This window comes from Podarcis liolepis, assembly GCF_965112155.1.
Source record: "Podarcis liolepis genome assembly, chromosome: 4".
Taxonomy (NCBI): domain Eukaryota; kingdom Metazoa; phylum Chordata; class Lepidosauria; order Squamata; family Lacertidae; genus Podarcis; species Podarcis liolepis.
The window spans coordinates 66496161-66508824 of NC_139558.1; the positions used below are offsets into that span (position 1 = coordinate 66496161).

General features: G+C 42.9%; 1 long non-coding RNA gene across 2 annotated transcripts in view; it reads right to left on the reverse strand.

Annotated features, from left to right (window-relative positions):
• The window catches only part of LOC310704802, a 42452-nt gene extending 32155 nt beyond the window's left edge, over window positions 1-10297 (reverse strand). The window contains exon 1 of one of the 2 annotated variants that reach the window (XR_014525020.1): window positions 8855-10297. This is a non-coding gene — a long non-coding RNA (uncharacterized lncRNA). The remainder of the gene's footprint in view (window positions 1-8854) is intronic. The other variant, XR_014525021.1, reaches the window with a different exon arrangement.
• Window positions 10298-12664: the final 2367 nt, after the last annotated feature.

Sequence of the window (12664 nt, forward strand, 5' to 3'; positions counted from 1 at the left end):
TTGGCTGTGGAAACCCAGCCAGATGGGCAGGGTATAAATAAAATTATTATTATTATTATTATTATTATTATTATTATTATTATTATTATTATATTACTTCCTAACTTGCCAGGAAATCACTGTACTGCTACCAGCTCTAACTAAGTAGGAATATGTGAGCAATAAGGCAATAAGGTTCCCAAACAATGAATTCCAGACGGTCTTCAGGCAGAAAGCATCCTTACTAAATGAACTGGATCATCTTGTGGTTTTGGCTTTTTGTATAGGTCCTGGAAGGCACTTGCCATAAATACTAAGCCAGTTATTGAGTGGATTCTCCATGAAAACAATGTTTACGCTGCTAAAGCCCCAATGTTCTGATGGTGTGTGATGCCAAAGTCACTAAGGATAACATACCTTGTAGGTCAGGACTGGGGAACCTGTGGCCTTCCAGATATTGCTTGACTACAATTCCTATCCCTGACCACTAGCCATGCTTGACAGAGCTGATGCAAATTGGAATCCGACATCAGGAGAACTACAGGTTCCCAAAGTCCTGGCAATTGTCCACCTTGTCCAATGGATTGGCTGGCGGTGAACATGAGATTGCTTTTCATCCCTTTCAAAAGGCCTGTCCTGGTAGAAGCTTCACACCTTACAGGTTCTGAACTTTAGCACTAAGATAGAAGTGCAAGAAGCAGTATGCATTTCAAAAAGGTATCAAACTGCATGGGATTTGTATGTGACATAAGTACAGCTTTGTTGATCAGAACACAGGTACATCTCTACCATTGTTTTCCATAATGGCTAACTAGATGCTCTGTGACTTTCAAGCAAGGCAAATTGAAGATAATCATCTCTTATTTGTCCCAAGAATCTGGAAATCAAAACTTTACTGATTCAGGACATAGAAGTTCTTTGTTTTAGTTGTTATGGATAATGGTAATTGATAAACCTATATTACATTAGTTTGCCTGATCCTTTTAAAGCAGTCTATTCTAATGGCCAACACAGCATTCAGCAGCTGTGAATTATGTACCGGTATATTCACTATGAATTGTGCAAAAGGTGTTGTATTTCAGACAGATGATATATTTATGTATATTCTTTACTTTATTTTTAAAAATCAAAGAATGCAACCCATATGGGCAACTCATTGTTTTGTTCACTGCACTTCTTATAGTGTGTAGCAAGGGATAGAACGACTGAACTGAAAATAATTTTTTCTTGCTACAGTGCTCAAAATAGATACACTGCTGACTATGCTCATGGCAAAGTCAAAGACCTGACACACACAGAATTTTTGTGGCAACCATCTGTCTTAGTAAGACTTTGGATTTGTCATGTTTCTCTGGGTGAAAGCAAGGTCAACATGCTCTCTCTCTCATCTGCTGCAAAAGCCAAGGCAGTGATATGACTATTCAGGCTTGCCAACATTTCAATCCCACTCTTAATCTCACATGCTGAATCCAGAGGAAAGACAGCTGTCAAAACCCTTAGTTGCTGGGATGTGCTGGAAGGTATGCCCATTTACCGCCTAATGAGGCCCAACTCTAGTTTTGCACCCAGGTGAACCTAGGCATCATCACTCAAGAATAGTTCAAAAGACCATAAGAGCATTGTTCCTTCATGGCAGCTTGCATTCATCATGTAACAGTGCCACTTCAGTGGGCACTTCAGGAAGACAGCAGGGCCACTGAGGTAACCTCTTGATATTGCTACTGTTGGTTCATGTTCAGTTATTTGCTAGGTTTCTCTTCAGCACAGGGTTTGGTCCAATTTTAATATGAGGTAGAGAAAATGCATAACACACCCCCCCATCCAGAAGTAGCCTGGAATGGCTATTTACTAAAACACTGGTGCTGAGACAGTATCTTCTGCCATACCTAAAGACAGCAAGGGGCGCAGGGCAAGCCACTTAATGCACATAGCTCTAGCCACTAGCCCCTTACTGCTACAACCTCACAAAATCTGCCACCCACGGCTGCCTCATTTTGCCTAATGGTAATGTTTCACTGTAAAGCAGTGGTGGCCAAACTTGCCCCTCCAGCTGTTTTGGGACTACAACTCCCATCATCCCTAGCTAACAGGACCAGTGGTCAGGGATGATGGGAATTGTAGTCCCAAAGCAGCTGAAGGGCCAAGTTCGGCCATCACTGCTGTAAAGTGTTCTGCTATCTACCCTGCCCCCACCCCCAGGCCTGTTTGCTCTTGATGGCAATGTAGCTCTCCTCCAGATATGGATTTGGCCTATGAAACAATTGTTTGTGGCATAATTGTTCATAAATACAGCTGATACCTAGTAATTGTTTCCCTCTCTTGGACAAAATGTCACTCGTATACAAATTGTACCCTTTGTCTTCCTGTAGTCACATTCCTGACTAAGGTTCTGTGTGCTAGCAGCTAAATCGGTCATGGTGAATTCCAGCACCTCTTTTTTCTAGAAAAATAGCATTGGTCAGGAGGTTGTGATGATAATTTTTTTTTCTTTATTGTTCACCTGTGTGCTCCAGCTCATTAATTATTTAATCTTAAATTTAAATGTCATAATTTATTACTTTGCTTGCTTCAGTGCAAGAATGTAGCCATTTTATGAGTGTTCCACAATGACAGCCATAACAACAAATATAACTGAAAGATTCCTGAAAGTCCTTGGCTTATGTGTTTGGCAAGATACAGATGTAAGTAATTATATAGTTATTTAACTTTAATGAAAATATAGCACAAATGACCACAAACCAAACATCAGTACAACAAACTTTTACCTACTCCCTCACAACTGTTTTTGCCTATTTTTTTCCAACTGCATATAAACTGCAAACCACAGAAAATTATCTTTGTCTAGAATTAACTTTAAAAGCTCATAAGGATAAATCTAATGCAATAAATACCACTTCCTCCCTGAAAATCAAAACAGAGAAATGTGGCATGTTCTCACTTGATGTTAATGAATACAATATTCCTATTTAAAGATAAATAGTGGGCAAGATATTGGGCAATTTTTTTTAAGTGCACAAATGGTGCAGGAGCTATTCAAGTTGTTTGGAGATACAGTACAGCTTCAGATGCCGTAGATCTGAAAAGATAGCCTGCCAGGGCATGCCACAACCTAGAACATTCTGACATTAACTGTAAGACATTCAAATATTTCCTGTGTTTTTCAAGGAATTGTGTTTAAACATGTAAGTCTTTTTCTTACACAGCAAATTGGTCTATTTTTTTTATTAAAAAGTTTTCAGAGGAGAAAAAAATGTGCCTAAAGCAAAATTAAAACATGATAAGCATTAGTTGGCTTAATTCTTCCCTTAATGAGCTCTTTTTTTCTAATTAGGTTAGGAAATAGACACTTGCTGAAAAATGGTGTCGAGCCTTGTGGAGAGACAAGGAATTTATTAAGTTTCCTGCATGTAATGCAGTAAGACTTTTTAAACTTCTGTATTTTATTAGCAAAACAACATAAGCACTGTTGGCAATGAAGTTTCCAGTGACATATAGTAGTAGGGTGGGTAAGCAACTGAATTAACAACTGAGTAAACAATGTTAGCCTTGTAAAATGAAGACAAAACATTGGAATGGGATGAGTTTAAAAATAGGAAAACCCTCTCATGCAGAAGCTACCAAACCATATTTACTCAAGTTGGGGTTCTGTGTAACTGGTGACACAGTGAAAGAGAGCAGAAAGCATGCACTGGTTCATAAAGTGTCAAGTGTCTGCATGGCAGCAATATAAGGCTGTCCCGATGCCCCATGAACCCGGATTTGGCATAGTGCTTTCCATCGCTACCTTCATGCTTAAATATATTTCTGTAGCTTCCAATATTTAAAGGCAACAAAAATCCCAAATCAGCAAAGACAGGTTTATAAACAGCTTCCTTTTTCTTAGGAACACTGCCTTCCACTCGTTCATATACATGGACAGAGGTGAAAGTAAACAACATCAGGCCAATGCTAGAAGGGAAAACTGTTCCGTTACAGGCATCTTAAGAGATATTCAATATACCACAGTCCCAAGCCATATACATACCAATGCACTAAATTAGTCCTTATCTATTTAATGTTTTGATGACACCAAGTTGCAGAATCACCTAAGGGTTGGGGAACCTGTGACCCTCCAAATGTTGTTGGACTTGAACTCCCATCAGCCCTTTTTAGCACGGCCAAGAGCCATTATATTATATTGTTGCGTGTCACTCCATGCTCTGAGTGGTGTGAGATTCCAGGGGTTCTAGGCAAGGGTTGTTTCCTTGGAATGAGGGACAGTGGAGACTGTGGTGTCTTTATGATATATGGTTTATTTACACATATATACAACCTGATCCTACAATGGAGGGACTTACAGCATTAACACCCCAAGAGGGTCTTGTTTCTCCCATAGCCACAGCCTTGGATTCCAGCAGAAATCAGGCATGATTCTGCCTCCCAGCTGCCCAGCCTGAAGCTTTGCTTCTACCTTCTACCTCTCACACACCTAAATTCTCAGCTCTGGCTTTTTGCCTCTTTAACTACCAGTGAGTTGAGGGAGGGAAACCCACCCATTTTCTGCCTGTCCCTTGAGCCACTTCCTTTGTAACCTCAGTGGCCCATACTTAGAGAGTCAGTACCTCACCAGGAAGCTAGCCCTGGCTATTCAAGAAATTGAATCTGTGCTGGATTAGGAATTGGAAAGGGACTCAGGCATGCAGCCTATCCCCCAAATGCTTCTCTCTCTCTCTCTCTCTCTCACACACACACACACACACACACACATACATACACAAATGTGGTACTGGTGAGTATTGGTGAGCATTTAAAGATGTTTTTATGCTTGCTTTTATGTTCCTTTTTGTAAGTTCCCTTGAGTTCACTGGGGGGGACGCCTAATAGGTATAATTAATAATAATGGCAAGGGGTGATGGGAGCTGAAGTCCAAAAACAACTGGGGGGCCACAAGTTCCCCATCTGATAAAACTACTAGATTACCCCTCTTTATTTAGTGTCAGCTTGTATTGACTGATCTTGCTAAAGGGTCTGTGGTTTAATCATGGTAAAATTTATTTGTTCTCTAACCATTCATGTTTCAAAAATACAATTAATTAACAGATTCTGCAAGCCTGTAGGAGAAATGTTAAACATATACCTAACAGGGTTATAAATTATGTGCTCCATAGCAGCAACTGAAACCTTGAGCTCCACAGAAGTAGGAGAATCATCAGAAAAAGCCATGTTGTTTTGCTTTGGTTATGTTTCAGTTGACTCTTTAGTCCAGTGATGGCCAAACTTGGCCCCCCAGCTGTTTTTGGACTACAACTCCCATCATCCCTAGCTAACAGGACCAGTGGTTAGGGATGATGGGAATTGTAGTCCCAAAACAGCTGGAGGGCCGAGTTTGGCCATCACTGCTTTAGGCAATTAAAGATAGAAAGATATTCCAGTGAGGGAGCCGTGTTAGTCTGTTGCAGCAAAAATAAGCCAAACACAATTATTAAGGCAAAATGCTTTGTGGACTTCATCAGATGCATGAAGTATTGTTCTCAGTTGGCAGGAATATTTTTTTAAAAAACACGTTAGTGGGAGGTGGGTGTAAATACTGGGCTCAAATGATCATGAGGTGGTTAAAATATAGTCTGTATTAAATGAAGTATGTGCAAAATAAACACAGTGACCATTCTCAACTCCTATGCTTGTAACACAATCTTCCAATACTGTATTTACTATGTTAATTAACACCTCTGGTGGGTCAGGAAACTATTTTCTCTATTTAAGCGCAAGGAAGATATGCATTTTCCAATCCCAACATGTGACTATAATAATAATAATAATTGATTAGTTATACCCCGCCCATCTGGCTGGGTTTCCCCAGTTACTCTGGGCAGCTTCCAACAGAATATTAAAATAATAATAATTATTATTATTATTAGTAGTAGTAGTAGTATTTTATTTATACCCCGCCCTCCCCAGCCAAGGCCGGGCTCAGAGCGGCTTACAAGCAATAATAAAAACAAGTTGAATGATTACAACTTAAAAACAAAATTAAAATACAACATTAAAATATTGAAATTAAAATATTAAAATGTAGCCTCATAGCAGGAGGAGAAGGAAAAGAAAAAAGAGAGGGAGGGAGGGAATCAAATTGGCTCCAAGCCAAAGGCCAGGCAGAACAACTCTGGATGAATAGAGAGGTCCAGTGCCTGTTGCGGGAAAGGAACAGGGCTTTCAGGTCAGGCGAGGTGCAGCTTTACAGTGTAGCAAGAGCAAACTTGAGGAGGGGTATTCGACGGGCAAAATTGGATTATAGGCTGAGGATTGAGGATAATTTAAGGAGCAACAACACAAGACAGATGTGGCAGGGGATTCAGCATATTACCAACTACAAACCTAACCTTGGTGCTGTCGACGGTGACCCCTTGCTGGCGGAGGAGCTTAACCTCTTCTTTGCTCGCTTCGAGAAGGAGCCACCTGAGACGCCGGTATTACAGCCACCAGCCCATAGGGGCCCCTCATTCACGGTAGAGGAACATGAGGTGAGACAGGTTTTGAGGATGGCGAATCCGAGGAAGGCGGCTGGACCTGATGGCATCACTGGAAAGGTGTTGAAGGGCTGTGCGGATCAGCTGGCGAGGGTCTTTACTAAGATCTTCAATAAGTCCTTACACCAGTCTATTGTCCCACCCTGCCTGAAGTCGTCAACTATTGTCCCTCTGCCTAAAAAATCCACAATCAGTAGTTTGAATGACTATAGACCAGTTGCACTGACTCCAATCATCATGAAGTGTTTTGAGAAACTGGTGCGCCGTCACATTATTTCCTGTCTTCCATCAACTTTTGACAACTACCAGTTTGCATACAGAGCAAATAGATCCACAGAAGACGCCATCAATACCACTCTCCATGCTGCTCTGTCCCATCTGGAGCAGCCGGGGAGTTATGTGAGGCTGCTGTTTGTGGATTTTAGCTCTGCTTTTAACACTATCCTCCCCCATAGACTGGTGTCCAAGCTAGAGGCGATTGGACTCTCCAACTCCACCTGTCTCTGGGTTTTGGATTTTTTGTCAGAACGTTCTCAGAGGGTTAGAGTAGGGTCACACATGTCCACAGCCCTTAGCCTTAACACCGGCTCACCACAGGGTTGTGTGTTGAGTCCCCTGCTCTACACTCTCTATACGTATGACTGTACAGCCATCTATTCCAGCAACAAAATCATCAAGTTTGCTGATGACACTACGGTGGTAGGGCTCATTTCAGGAGGGGATGAGTCCGCCTATCGGGACGAGGTGGAGCGGCTCTGTGTTTGGTGTGGAGAGAACAATCTGGCTCTTAATACGGCTAAGACCAAGGAATTGGTGGTGGATTACAGAAAAAAAAAGGCGGACATTCAGCCCTTGTATATCAACGGGGAACGGGTGGAGAGGGTGGCGGAATTCAGGTTTTTGGGAGTAGCTATCGATCAGGGCATGACTTGGAGCGCACATACCACTGCTCTGGTGAAGAAGGCCCAGCAGAGAATTTATTTCCTCAGACTTTTAAAGAAGAACAATCTGAGTGAGAGACTGCTGGTGTCCTTCTACCGAGGCTCCATAGAGAGCATTCTTACATACTGTATTTGTGCTTGGTTCTCCAGTTGTACAGCTAGGGAGAGGAAGGTGCTCCAGAAGGTCATAACCACAGCACAAAGGATTATTGGTCATCCTCTCCCATCTTTGGAAGAACTGTACGGTTCCCGTTGTCTTAGGAAAGCAAATAACATCCTGCAGGATTCATCTCACCCGGGACACGGTCTGTTTGCACTACTGCCTTCTGGCAGGAGATATAGAAACATCAAGTCAAAGACAAATAGACTGAAAAACAGTTTCTATCCAAGAGCTGTGGCCTTTTTGAATGCTGTAACTCGATAGTGTGACCTGGGAGTTTGATGGGTGTGGTGTGGGTGTGGCTGGAATGTGGTTTGTTTGGTTGTTGTTGTTGTTTTGCTTTTGTTGTTTTAAGGGATGGCATCCAATTTCGTTGCACTTTGTGCAATGTTGCACTTGTGTAATGACAATAAAGAATCTATTCTATTCTATTCTTACAGGCCCTGCGGAAGGAAATCAGATCCTGCAGGGCCCTGGTCTCATGAGGCAGAGCGTTCCACCAGGCCGGAGCCAGCGTTGAAAAGGCCCTGGCTCTGGTTGAAGCTAATCTAACTTCCTTAGGGCCCGGGAACACTAGGGTGTTGCTATACAATAGTCTATTAAACATTAAAAACTTCCCTAAACAGGGCTGCCTTCAGATGTTTTCTAAAAGTCTGGTAGTTATTTTTCTCTTTGACATCTGGTGGGAGGGTGTTCCACAGGGCAGGTGCCACTACCTGGTTCCCTTCTCGCAGTGAGTGAACCACCAGAAGGCCCTCAGCACTGGACCTCAGCTTCTGGGCAGAATGATGGGGGAGGAGACGCTCCTTCAGGTATACTAGGCCGAGGCCGTTTAGGGCTTTAAAGGTCAACACCAACACTTTGATGAAACTATGGATGAAACGAGCCTTCTGTTATGTAGAAAGACTAAGGCAGATGAAAATAAAATATATAAAGCCCCTTTCTACATGTGTACACTGTATTGAACAACAATTTTTTTAAAAAAACATCAATCTATCCATGTTGAAGATTGTATTGACACCTGGTATTTTGCCTTTATTAACGCAGAGGGGAAACAGTGCCCTTTTGTACGTTGGAAGACCATCTCGCTTTTATGTAAAATATCTGAATCTCTGAATACTACTCATTCCACAGACACAGACACACACACTTAGCTATGTCCAGAACTCCACGAGGGCTTGTGCCTTTTAAGAACCCCATAACAGGCATGAATAAATTGACAAACGGCGTTTTCCCAAAATCAATTCTTCAATGAAAGGTTTACTTACACTGACCTCTGTCTGCCATATGCTGCTGTTAAAGAGCACAGGAGCCCAAACAGGGAAGGGGTGTGTGGAACTTGGCTACATCATTCACCGCAAGAGCTTCCTCATCCGGGAACTCGCTCTATTTAAACTAAGACCGTTGGAAGGGAGAATGCGCGCGGGGCAGGGGGTGGTGAGTGAACGGGACCCCTCAGCAATTCCGCGCCAAGGAATTTTGTGAAGAGGGAGAAACGGCCACGCTCACGTCCTAGTTTTGCCGACAGAAATGAATGGATTTGCCCTGAAATCCCGCGGCCCAGCCTGAACGCGGCACACTGCATTTCTTCACACGGGGTATATAAAGGAACAGAGAGATTTTTCGTGAGGCGGCCAGAATCTTCGTCCTCTCCCGAGCCCCCCTTCTGTAGAGAAAGGACTCTCCCTTGAGGCGGGCGAAGAATGCCGTGAAGCTATTGACTGGATTTTGTTGTCCCCCGGGACGGTGGGCCAAACCATTCTTCAAAATGGAAGGGGTGCACGTGTTTATGTGAGAAACCGAGCCGGCTATTAAGTGGAATACTTGCGCAGTGCAACAGGGGCGGGATAAAAGTGAAGAAGTGAGCTGAGGAGGAGTGTGTCGAGAGCGGCTCGTTGGTCTAGGGGTATGATTCTCGCTTCGGGTGCGAGAGGTCCCGGGTTCAAATCCCGGACGAGCCCGTTGTTGGAGGGGGTGGTATAATTCCTTCCTATTTTGGTGGACGACCGCACTTTTATTAATTTTGCAGCTCTATCATCAGGGCCTTGTGGGTGGGAGGAGGAGGAGGAGCGGGAGACAAGGTGCTTGGTACATAACCAGGAAAGCGATCGAGCCTTCACGAGAGGACAATGATAAATAGATAAAGATTAACAGGAGGTGGCACTGTTGAAAAACGGGGCGAAAAGATTGCTTTGACATGAAGGTTGCCATGGTTATTTTAAAAACATATTCCCAAATCGAGGACTCGGGAGAAGGAAATTAAGACGCCTCCACGGAGCACGCAAGGGAAGAGAAAGGCATCAAATAGCCTTTTATTCTGATGCTCTTTTCCATTAAGAGTCACGTGGAACGATTGCATTTATTTTATTATATTCTGGGCTTCCTAATAAAACCGCCTCTACTAGCACCATTGTCATGAATTTTTAGTACGTAGTATTATTACACATGCAGGAAAGGAGCTGGGTGAATAGGAAGAAGGATTTTTTTAAAAAAAATTCTTACGACGCTTCTTAAAGTTACACAATAGGCAACAAAAAAGGAAAAGGGACGTATTTTCACATCTTAGTGCACCAGTAAACATCATAGTGCACCAGTAAATGGCACAACGACCATACCAATAAGTCCCGTGACAATGTACATTAAGTTCTGGGGTGGCGGGAGCCATGTGGGGGGGAATACATTTTTATTGTGCTTTTAGCACTGGGGGGAGGGGGACAACGACGACCAAAAAAATTTTTAAAAAATGGGCTCGTCCGGGATTTGAACCCGGGACCTCTCGCACCCTAAGCGAGAATCATACCCCTAGACCAACGAGCCAGCCGTCTGCTCTTCGTCTCGCTGCTGTACAAGGAGTCTATGGCCGTGTGGCCGTATCTGGGAGGGAACTTACGGGTAATTTCGTTAAAATGCTAAGCAACATTAAAACATTTAAATACCTATGCGCCTTTCAAAGGTGGTTTACTTTAGGACAGTGTTATTTGCAGGGGGAGGAGGCGTGAATCCACACCAGCCCCACGCGCAAAATTTGTTTCTCTGCTTATACGTATTCAGTAAGCGGTATGCAGCTGCTATAGATCCTTTGCCTCACACAACGTAATAACGTAAAGAAAGGTTTTGATCCACCTTACGTCATAGGAACAGGATGGCCGAGGGGGGCTTTTTCAAAGCAGCAGGGAGATTTGAACGATTGGTATTAGTAACTGTATTACAATTTGACGTTGTTATAATGAGGCTGTTATTGGACTGCAATTGAAAATTAATAGAATTATTATCAAAGCAGCAGAGAGACGGCCTGAGACGTCTCATTCCAGTGTACATATGCAAAGTATTTAGAAGGCGCCCTTCATTGCAACCATCTGAGGACGCGGGTGCAATGAAGTGCGCTTTAAAACAACCGTATTATTATAGCTATAACGAGAAGAGAGCAACTAAAATCAATACGAGATAGTGATCTTGAAACTGCAGAACGGCATCTGTTTACTGCTAGACCTGCTGAGACCTGCGGTATCCCCAAAAGCCTTGAGTAAGCAGCCATATTTTGAACTGGCGCCAAAACTGGTGTCAGCAGCGTCCCACCTACCTTGGAGGAAAGAGTCTGCCATGTACCGGGCGCCCCCACGGGAAAGGCCCTCCTCGCCTGAGGACAATGCCTGGTGGCTGGACTCTGAGAAGGGCTTCCCGGGGAGAGCATTTCGGGAGAAAAGCCCCTCCTGCCTGAGACAGACCATTTGAAAATGAGTTGCAATATCCAGCCTAATACTTGGGAGTGAGGGGGGGGGGGGGACTAGCACAAGTTTTCACTCCCACCATTCCACCCACCTCAAAAAGCACAACTCAAAAGCTTGCCATAATTTTGTGACAATTTCATTTGGTAGAATCCAGCTGCATATTTTTGACTTTTTATTACTACTGCTAATCATCATCATAATAATCAGATTTATACCCTCAAACTTTACTCCAAAGGAGGCCAGATCAGCAAACATACCCTACAACCGCCTTTAAAAAAACAGACTTTAAAACAACCATTTTAAAAAGTTCTAAAACCCTAAAAGCAATCATCTACTGCAGTGCTTTTTTTCCTAAAATAATGTTTAGAGGTACTTTTATTTTGCCTCAAGAAATCAACATTTTATAGTTCAAATCAAGGAAAGTAAATACAGAAATTGGACAAAAGTACAAAGATTCACATAATGTTTAGTGGTATGCGTACCCCTATGTACCCCCCAGGAAAAAAGCACTGATCTACTGTCACACTAATGATGTCAGGGTTAACGGACAGAAATTTCAGTCATCCAAAAACACAGCAAAAAGGAATTATTTAATTTTTAAATTTCTCCTAAAAGTTGTTAATGAGTGAGACTAGCATAGCTCACTAGGGAAGGCATTCAGCAGACAGGGACTGCCACCAAGACTGCCATTGGCTACTGCAGACAGAGCAACCTCTAGTGGTGGCACCCCCAACAGCAGGAGAAGCTTGAGATGGTTGATGTTTAGGTACTTGGGTGGGTCCCAAGCAGTGCCGGATTTACGTATGAGCTAAACAAGCTATAGCTTAGGGCCCCACTCTCTTGGGCCCCCAAAAAAAACTTAAAGGAAAAAATCTGGATGTACATTTCCAGAATATAAGATAAAAACAAATAAAATCAAACCTACATACAGCAACAGTGTTTTGTGTTGTGTAGGCTCCTATGATGTAATAGGCCTAGCCTGCTCCCTAAAATATCACTGGTTTCCTCATTTCTGTATATAAGGTGCCTATATTCTGCATGGACTGGTTGCATGGCAACATGTGCAAATGGCTTTAGAAACCTGTTAGGTCCATAAATTACCATATAGCATATATTCCACACAAAAAGCAGCAACAATGTGTTGTTGACAAAGGAAAGCTGGACATAAAAAGGGCCCCATTACCTTCAGTAGCCTAGGGCCTCATCAAACCTAAATCCGCCCCTGGTCCCAAGCCATGGTGTGTGCTAACACCTTGAATTTGGCTTATGGACATTTGTTGTTTTTACCCATATGTTTTTATTTATTTATTGCATTTACAATCCACCTTTCCTCCGAGATGCTCAAGACTG